This window comes from Triticum dicoccoides, chromosome 4A (assembly GCF_002162155.2).
Source record: "Triticum dicoccoides isolate Atlit2015 ecotype Zavitan chromosome 4A, WEW_v2.0, whole genome shotgun sequence".
Taxonomy (NCBI): domain Eukaryota; kingdom Viridiplantae; phylum Streptophyta; class Magnoliopsida; order Poales; family Poaceae; genus Triticum; species Triticum dicoccoides.
In genome coordinates this window covers 751,202,676-751,213,267 of record NC_041386.1, presented here as the reverse complement: position 1 = coordinate 751,213,267, position 10,592 = coordinate 751,202,676, and the positions used below count along the sequence as shown (strand labels likewise).

Sequence of the window (10,592 nt, the reverse complement as noted above, 5' to 3'; positions counted from 1 at the left end):
CATGCATAATTTCTTCGGTTATTTATTGTTGAGTAGTAGTTGTTTCTCTGAAGTGGAGCAGTGCTGGAAGACAGAGGCAGGAGGTGGAGCGGCTTCATCTTGCACGGAGCATCGGTGGAGCTGTCAAGTCATGCCCGGCCGACAGGTGTGACGCTTAGTCATGCCTGGTTGGCAGGTGCTACGTACGACGGATCTTCCAGAGCCTTCGCGTCTGGACGGATGAGTGCAGGGCGGTGGCGCCGTTGGGCGTCGTGGTGGCGCCGACGGATGTCCGGACTGGCAAGGAAGATGCGGATCTCTCTCCTGAAGATGGGTCAGTGGTCCGATGACAATGGCAGCTTCTAAAACATATGCATGTGGTGCCCGTTTTAGGTAGGCTGCGCTGGCTGTTGGTCCCGATATGTTATGTGGATGGATCGGCGACGGCACCGGTTTTAGATATGAGGAGTGAGAGTGCTCCACATTATCGAGTTTGTAGGTGTAAGTGGTGGCTTCGGGTGGATTGATGTATATTCTTGTCAGACATTTATGAAATAATCAATAAAGATAGCTGCATGCATCGATTGATGCAGAGGCTGGGGGTTTAACCTCCTTTTCTAAAAAAAAACTGTTTTTTCTGAAAATCTGTAATGTGGGGAGTGGTTAATGCATAGATGCCACTGCCTGTGCTGAAAACTGCAATTGTGGGCGTCTCTGTGCTAAAAACTGAAGAGTTGCTGGAAAATACTGCATGTATTTGGTTGCTCGAAACAGAGCAGCTCCTCTCCTCTGTGTTTCCTTGACCTCTGCAAGGGACAACAGAGCAAGCAACGTCGGTTTGTACAATTTTCGCTGTGGAATTCCAACACCAACATTTCCAATAAGACACACTCCTAGTCTAGCGTCAAACAACAGAGCAGGACAACATTTAATCAGGTTAGCAGATGTTGTATTCATAAGAATCTCATCTTCTGTATTATGGCATTCCATTCTGATTTTTCTAGTTCTTCTTTCTTGCCGCAATCTTAATATTCTTCCAGTCCATGAAGATCTATTATTGTCAGAAGATGAACCGGGTAACAAGGAGCACCTTTTCAAAGAAGCACTATACTCGAGCTGTTTCAGTATATGATATACAATGTATACATCATCACTAATACAGTACTCCCTCCGTAAACTAATATAAGAGCATTTAGATCACTATTTTAGTTATCTAAATGCTCTTATATTAATTTACAGAGGGAGTAGTAGATAGTAATACTACACATTTCAATTAGAGTAAGTTTGAAAAGGCTAGTTTAATTAGGCAACCTCTTTTCTGTATGCTTGGTTGACTTGTACATTTGCAGAGGCGACTGCGACCTACTGCAGATTAGATGCGTACAAGGAAGACATGCACCAACCCCCTTCCTCAACAACGTTTACACAACAAGAGTCTGAATGACTTCAACCTCTGCGAATTTTCTTGATGTTTAATTCATTGATATCAACAAAGATCACTACACACTGAAGGCAGATGCTGCTTTACTGTTTCTTCTTGTGCTGGATGTGCTGTTGCAACTAATTACATTTCTTCCTGTGTAGACAATCTTCATTGTTAGTATCATGCAGCCTTAGAACTGCGACGCACATTGACAATGAGAAGCACAGAGGTTGCCACATGAAAATTCTTAAACATTTCTCCAGAAAAGTACATAAGTGGTAGTAGTTGTATTTCAGTAACCAAGCAGAAGAGGATAGTTGAAGGAGCATATACATATATGTATAAAACACATAGAGAATATGAAGCAGTTTATCTGACTTTGTGTGGCACGGAACTGAGCATCTCAGTCACTAGATTCTTTCATACAGTAACAGTGATTACTTGAAGACTGATCAAGTAGTATACATTGACAGAATTTCAGCCCATAAAGACAAAGCTACGGCCATAGTCTGCTAAGAGAAGAGAAAAAAAACAAGTATAATCTATGAGTGGCTGGAAATTCAGTCCTAACCGTTGCAGCTTGCATAGCAGATCAACAATGTTAATAACACTTGTGGAGGAACTAAGGCAAGGTTTCCATGCCAACTGATACAAGCGCTTCTGAGTTTTGACATCCAATCTACTCCCTCCGTCCCATAATGTAAGACGTTTTTTGACACTACACTAGAGTCAAAAAAGTCTTACATTATGGGACGGAGGGAGTAGGTAGGTATGTTGCACTCAACAAATTCATCAATCCTGGAACGCCACACATAAATAATCCCATGAGGCTGGCATCTCAATCAAAGATCAATGTGAGCTAATGTGAATTTCAAGCTCACCGCCAAGTCTTACCTCTCGAATTACTTTAGCCTTAACCAAATCCTGGTAAGCGCCTCCTCTTGAAAAGGCTCCCTCTAAATGGGGGCAGCCCATGATCCATAGGTCCTCGAGGGCAGGGAGCTGCTGCAGCAGTCCCTCCGGTAGTGTCTCTACCCTTGGGCACCACACCATCTTCAACATCCTGAGTGCAGTGACATTCCATCTGGAAATGCCACCAGCGCGTTACACCCACTCAGAGTGAGCTCTCTCAATTTTTTCACATTCCCAAGAATTGTTGGCATGGACACCAGCTTGGGACAAGAACGGATGCGCAATATTTCAAGAGATGCAGGCAACTTTGGTACCTCCACCAAATTCTTGCAGTCAATAATGTCAAGATACTGGAGTTGAGGAAGCAAGACATTTTCGTCATCGGATATTCTTGATGGAAGTGAACCAGTTAAGTTGGAACAACTAATCAAGTGTAGATCTCCAAGATGATTCAAATTTCCAAGTTCTACCACTGGCCATTGTACTATATCATTGCTGCCTCTAATCCAGATTGTTTTAACAAAACCAAAATGGTTCCATATATTGAGCTGTCTTTGAGATTGTTCAGATGAGAAAAGACATTTGCAATCTACTATATCCAAGTTCTTAATAAATCTGGAAGGTACTCTTTTCAGCTTCTCTTCAAAGCGCTCTACAGTGTCCTTCAAACCTTTGAGTTTCAGTGTCACATATGAGTCACCAAGCCTCGAGAAATGAAGTTCGTTGGGCTTCCAACCAACTGTAGGTTCCACTGAAATGACGCCCTTGCACTCAAGATTAGATTGCATGGACAGATTAATTAAATGGTACACGGGAATGGCGATTGCCCACTTTATCAGCAGATCTTCAAGCAGAGGGAGCATCTTGGGCATGCTTCGTAGCATTGGGCATTCAATAATTTCTAGCTTCTTGAGCTGAGGGAGTGATACAACCGCTGCTTGTCCAGGCACCTCTATGTGCCATCTCTCTAGCTTAGGCATGTTGGAAAGCTTCATATATTCCAATTTAGGAAAGAAGGGTGGTAGAGAAGTACATGATTGCCCACTGTCTGTATCATCATCACCAACACATATACGTGTCAAATTATGAAAACCTTTCAAACTCAAGTACCTGAGGGAGGGACATTTATATAATGGGGGGAGATCCTTGCAGTTCTTGCAGCTACTCAGATAAAGTTCACTAAGATGTTCCAACAGTACAGAGTTGTGCATCCATGATGACAATTTTGCACCTCTATAATTAGATAACATTAAAGCTTCAATTCTTTCATGAGGACAAAGGGCCTCTAATATTCCTTCTGCATTGGCATCTACCTCATACCCATCTTGTGTGCTATAAAAAGGTCCATTTTCCCAATCAAGTGACAATCGGTTCACATTATGCTTAGCGGACATATTGCTTTGTTTTGCATTTTCTGCACTATGCACTTTTCTCAACTTAGTCAAAGAAAGAGCACCACTAAGATTCAAATCTTTCAGTTGATCAATTCCACAACCAACATCACTATCACAGACATAATTTGTCAATGTCTGTAGAGAATTCAGCTGACCAATACCTTGTGGCATGCGCTCCAAACGATGACACCCAAGGAGGAAGATGTGCCGAAGATTGATCATATATCTCATGCCTTCTGGTAATTTCATGAGTTTTGTACATTGAATGAGCTTCAGTGTTTGCAAGTTATATAACATTGTAGTGGCTTCAGGAAGTGAAGATATAGCTGAACAAGAACAATCTAGATAGCGAAGATGCTTCAAGTTTGTCATTTGTGTTATGATTGAGTATGTCTTCAATGCTCGCAATGACATGAATTTTGACTTGGCCACACTCAGAGAAGTCCCATACCGAGTCTCAAACCACCACTCACTTTGGACTAATATCGTGCGGGGCCGAGGAGCTAAAATTTCCTTCATGATTGCAATGGTATTATTACTGACATGGTCAAGTGACAAATGCCGAACCCCATGCTGCAATGAACTAAAATATGTGGATCCTTGCAAAATTTCTTCACATAGTGAAGACTCTTGTATACTGGAGCAATCATTTCCGATTACGGAGTCAGCAAGATCATGCATGAGATCATGCATCTTGCACGTAATTGGTCGGTGGATGAACTTGTCTCCAAATCCGGAGAGTAGATGCTCTGGAATCTCCACATCTAATTGAAGAAAACATCTCCATACTAACACATCAAAGATTTGTTGGCCTCTTGTTTCTGATGCAATAAATTCATTTGCCATCCATAGCTGGATTAACATATTTTTGTCCATTGGGTTATCCTTGGGGAAAAGAGCACAAAAGGAAAAGCATATTTTTGCTTCGGATGACAAGTGATCATAACTTAGCTGTAGTGCAGGTACAATAGCAGTAGATGTGAGGATGTCGTATTTCCAGACATCACTATCCAGAACAGAAAACCACTGATTGTGATGCTTTGAACGAAGTAAAGCTGCTATGGTCTTGATAGCAAGAGGCAACCCCTTACACTTGTGGGCAATGTTTTTTGCAACTGAAATCAATTCCTCTTGCTTTTCCGCTTCCCTTCCAAACACGTTTCTCTGAAAAAGCTCCCATGACTGATCCTCATTGAGAAGGGATATATGATGTGGAGGATGTGTGCCCATGATAGAAGCAACTTGATCGCTGCGGCTTGTCACAATTATAGCACTGCGTGGGCCAGCATGCGAGCATAGCAATGATCTCATATCATCCCACTTGTGCCTATCTTCATTCCAAACATCATCCAGCACTAGGAGGTACATTTTCTTGGCCAACACCAGACTAAGTTCCTTCTGCAGTGCTTCCATCTGAGTCAAATCGCATTTCTTCATGGTGGCCACTTCTACTACAGATCGGACTATTTCTTTGATAATGAACTTGTTAGAGACACAGACCCATATGACCAACTCAAAATGATGCTTCACCCTCTGATCATTGTGTACAAGTTGGGCAAGGGTGGTCTTACCAATTCCCCCCATACCAACTATGGGAAGCACCATGACATTACTATTGTTGTGGTTGAGCAATATCTTCACTAGTTGTTCCCTGTGATCTTCTCTACCGATAATCTCTGATTCAATGACATGCGAGTGTGTTTGCGGGTGATCAATGCTCGGTGCACCGGCATGTTGTAAGAACTGAAATGTGTTCATCTCCACCACCAGGTCATCTATGATTTCAAGGGCATCATTCATCTTCCTGCTCATGGAGAGACGGAAAACAACCGGGCTATTGGTGGTGAAGTAGCTCAGAACCTGGAATAGAAGCAAATAAAACAGAAATTAAAAAGGCTGGTATTTCCAAATTAGAGCCTTGAAATGAAATTATTAGGGGGCAGAAATTACAGCAAGCACTAAACTGAAAACAGAAGTGTAACAGCTATCCCAAAACTGAAAATAGGGGGCAGCCGGAGTGGGACGGACCTTGCGTGCCGTGGAGTGGCGGCGGATCTGGGCGGCGGCACGGCGGCGCAGCGCCTCATAGCGGAAGCCGTCGAGGACGTCGTCGGCCTGGTAGGCGGCGGTATTGAGGTCCTTGACCCATCGGCGGACGGCGGGGTTGGTGCGGCTCTTGGCCTCGGCGTCCAGCAGGATGCACTGGACGGCGGCGAGGTGGCGCTCTAGCTTCTGGCGGGCCTTATCCAGCCCCCACGCCCGCATCAGCTCACGCACCAGCGCGTCGCCGGCCTTGGCGGCCATGCTGCTCACCAGCGGTATCAGCAGGGAACCCATCTCAGTCGCCGCCGGTGGGTTGCCCGGTGGGCGGCAGCAGTCGTAGGAAGGTGCCGACTGAAGAAAAGATAGGTTCTCTTCTCACACACGCGATGACGAAAAGATAGGTCTCATTTCTGGGCCACGCAAATCAATTGCACCACATGGACAGCCAAGAAGCCTCCTCATCCTCATCCTCTGCCACCGCTACAGATGACCCATTTGACCCATCAGTCTTCACTTATCCCATCACCTAACTGAACTTAACTGAGCTTTAGTTCTTCAGTGTACCATTCTTCAGTGAATGCATGTACAACTCAAGTGGCCTCCCTGAAACAAATTTGAACTAAAACCACGACGAGTAACTTGGAACGGAGGGAGTAGCTTCTTGAGTTGAGAGAATGATACAACCGCTACTTGTCTTGCCACCTCCTTGTGCCATCTCTCTAGCTTACGCACGTTGGAAATTATCATGGTTTCCAGTTTAATAGGAATTTTCTCTTATGCCGCTAGGAAATTTCTCCAACACATGATGTGTAGTTGAATAGTCTGCCTCGATTTTGAGATGTGATGGAAGAATTCCACAACACCACCATCAGCTTCGGTAAGTAGGATAAACTTGACTAGAATGGCTTTATATTCTTCTACAGAGTAGTATTTGTTTCTACCAAAGACGGGCCAATAGCTCCTGTGCGACGTTTTTGAGGTGAATTGGCAAGTGTGCGACGTTGTTCGAGCGAATGGCTGTGGTGCGACATATTTGAGCAGGTAAATAGCCCACGCACGACATGGCTGTTAAATGTGGTTAAATTGGTCGTCAACCAAGTCTGCCCGTTTATGTTAGGACATGTGGGTCCAACTTAATTGTTCCTCAAAAAAACTGACCGTGCCCTGCCGCCCGACCATGCCGGGCCCGCCACTCTGCCCCCCTTCTTCTCCGGTGGCGGCGGTGGAGCCCTCGTTCTCAACAGCGGCGGAGCCTTCGTCCTCAGAAAATGGTGAGTGAATTCAAACCCTAGTCGCCTTCCCGTTCCTCTCTCGGGCCCGTAGATTTCAGCTCGTTTCCTCTGTTTTCGCTTGCGGAATCGATAGGTTGTGAGGGGAGCCCGTGGGCATATTGAGATGGAGCCGCCAGATTCAACTTCGAATAGGTAATGCTCCTCTCACCGATCCAATTTTGCATGCAATTAGGGGGTGGCCTCGTCTGCTCTTTCTCACGGGCTCACACTGTCCGCCACTGACAGAGGGGATGCTGCCGCTCGGACCTTTGAATTGACAGTCAATTTATTTCCATCAAAGGCAAAATTAGTTGATGGTAGCATACAGAACATTGAGAGAGACACAATTGTTAAATGGGATGTTGAGTTTACAGAGATTGATCCACAAGTTCTACAGAACATGGGAGAGACGGCAGTGAAGAAATGGGTGGAAAAAATGGGGAGAATATTGTTTGGGGTCCAGAGCAAGAAGTATCACTGTTGCGGTTTGATGATTGGAAAGGAGAGTATGTTAGAATAGAAGATGGTGAACATATTGTTGAAGAAATCGATCGGCAAAACGGCTGGACAAGCAAACGGGCTAATTTTTTTGCTGAGCTCGTTGATCTGAACATTTTTTAGAAGGTTGGATATGTGCCATCACAATTGGCTGCGCAGATGGTAGATGATGATTGGGCTACACAGAGGCTGTTGATTCCCATGTGTACCGAACTTACAGTAATAGCCGAAGAGGGACAGGTGAATGGAACTGAAACTGAAACTGTAGCAACTGTTGATTGGAATGTAGTTGAATTAGATGAGCCTACTGATTTGGTCATTGCACCAATGCCTGACATTGAGATGGCCAAACTTTTTGGCATTCCAGTCGATGACAGAGATAATCAGGAGAGGGGCGAATCTAGTTTGCCTGCTAATGCTGATGAAGAAGTAGATGGACAGTTGATGGAACAAGCTGCAGATGAAGTAGATGATGCACATGATGATGAGCTAGTGCATGTGTATGACAAAGAGAACCCTGTCATTGAAGTAGGCAAGTTGTTCCCAAGCATGAAGGAGTTCAGGATGTGTTTCAAGACTTATGCAGTGAAACATGAGTTTGATGCCAAGACTGTTTGGACTGATAGAAAGAAGTTATATGCAAGGTGCAGAGGATTTGATGGTAGTGTGAAGCCTTGCAAGTGGTACATATCTGCTAGACTGCAAATTGATGGAAGTACTGTCAGGGTTAACCAAATCCCCAATCAACATACTTGTATTACAAGTTCACATAGAGTATCAACCATGACATCACAACTTTGGGTTGCAGAAAAGATCACCCCAATTTTAGCCAAAACACCAAACACTACTGCCAAGAAACTCAAAGTAGACTTGGAAAAGATGTACCCCATTAAACTGAAATATACCACAGTGTGGAAGGCAAAACAAAGGGCAATGAAAAATTTATATGGTGATTGGGCAAATACATTTAGGATGCTTTACAACTTCAAAGCAGAGGTGGAAAAGAGGTCACCTGGAAGTGTTGTGGAGATAGATACAGAGGTATCACCCGAAGGTGAAGTCAAGTTCTCCAAGTTTTTTATGGCTTTGAAACCTTGCATCGATGGGTTCAAAGTAGGGTGCCGTCCATATTTGAGCATAGACTCATCATTTTTGACAGGCAAGTGGAATGGTCAGTTGGCAGCATGCAATGCTCTAGATGGACACAACTGGATGTTTCCTATTGCTGTTGGCTTGTTTCAGTCAGAAACAGAGGCTTCATGGACATGGTTCATGATCCAGTTGAAAAGATGCCTAGGGCCAGTGTCACCTTTGGATATACACACAGATGCATGTAAGGGGCTTGAAAATTCAGTGAAAAATGTTTTCCCACATGCTGAGCAGAGGGAGTGCTTCGGTCATTTGTGGATGAATTTGATCAAAAAATTTAGAGGAGAAGAATTTGGGCGCATGTGGCCAGCAGCAAGATCTTACACTAGACAGGCACACAAATATCATCTTGATAAGATAATAGCAGCATGTGATGAGTTTGGTCCATGGCTGAACACCTTCCATTCTTTGTTATGGTACATGTCAGCATTTAACACTGCCATCAAGTGTGACCACATCAACAACAATTTGGCAGAGAGTTTCAACAACAAGGTGAAGGAGTTAAAAGATTTGCCTGTGCATGACATGGTTGACCAAATCAGGATCATGCTCATGCGGTTGTGGGATCTGTCAAATGCCGTTACACTCCTGATAAGCCAAAGTATGTTCTTGTTTATTTTTCTGTGTTTTGCTTTCGTGCTTTTTTCCAATTACTATATCTATAACATTTCCCCAATGGCCAGGAGGAAGCGAGCAAGTCAGCCCCTTGTTGTTGAACAGTGTTGGCCAACAAAAAAAGCAAGAGTCAATGGCGGTAGAAAGAAGAGAAGTGTGCCTGAGCCTGAGCAGACTGAAGAAAATCCTGCTGCAGTCAACATTCAGACTGAAGAAACTGATGTGGAGGTGCATACCGAAGAAACTGAAATTGCAGTCAACATTCAGACTGAAGAAACTGCTCTCGAGGTTGAAACTGAACCTGAGCGTGTTGAGGTTCAGACTGAAGAAACCCATGTTGAGGTTCAGATTGAAGAAACCCATGTTGAGGTACACATCGAAAAAACTGAAACTTCTGTCAACATTGAGACTGAAGACACTAATCACGAGGATGTTGGCGAGGTGTTGAAAAGACCAGTGAAGAAAACCAAGATGATCAGTGAACGTGTGTGTGTAGTAGAACCAAAAACAAAAAGTGCTAAGGCGAAGAAGGGCACACGACGTGATAGGAAGAGGTAGAACAGAGAACAATTTGAAATTTTGGGGCATGTAATAATATTTGTAACTTGGTGCGTACTGGTAGTCACTATTCTATTCGTACTGGTAGAACAGAGAACAGTTTGAAAATTTGAGGCATGTAATAATATTTGGTACCTTGTCTAAAACAACCAAATAAAATTCAAATTTAAATTCAAATTTGGGCTCAAATTTGAATTAGGGATGGGGTATTGATGTTTTAATGCTATCTAAAGTACCTCAACTGAAATATGTTTGCTTGCTGATCATTCCGAGCCTTTTTGGTAAGTTGAACTCATAGTCATGAAAAGTGTGTTTCAAATGACCTCCAAAGGTAGGGTAAACGGCCTCATATTTAAGCAAGTTTTTTTGGCACCTTCTCTAAACCAGCCAAATAATTTTTCTACACATCTATTCTACCTATATAGTGTAAATATAAAGTCTCACTATTTATTGAATTAATTTTCTATTATTTTCTTTTCTTTTTGAAAAAACAAGGTTTAATAGAAAATTATATATAAAACAAGTTTAAAACATGAAAATGAGAAAAGTAAGTTAAGATCTTTCTTAGTCAATCCAAAATGAAGTTATGGTGAGGTTTTCACACTTTTCATTTTCAAAACCCCCACCTACTCTCGGGTGTGCACTACTCTCTCCCTTGAACTCCATACTACATTGTCCGAGAAATGACAATTTTGTGAAGGGTTTTTCGTAAAAATGTATGTAAACCATATTTATATTTTTTTTCTCGTT

The 10,592-nt window shown here is 43.2% G+C and overlaps 1 pseudogene; it reads right to left on the bottom strand.

Moving 5' to 3' along the window:
* Positions 1–1,225: 1,225 nt before the first annotated feature.
* LOC119288460 lies at positions 1,226–6,070 on the bottom strand (annotated as a pseudogene).
* Positions 6,071–10,592: the final 4,522 nt, after the last annotated feature.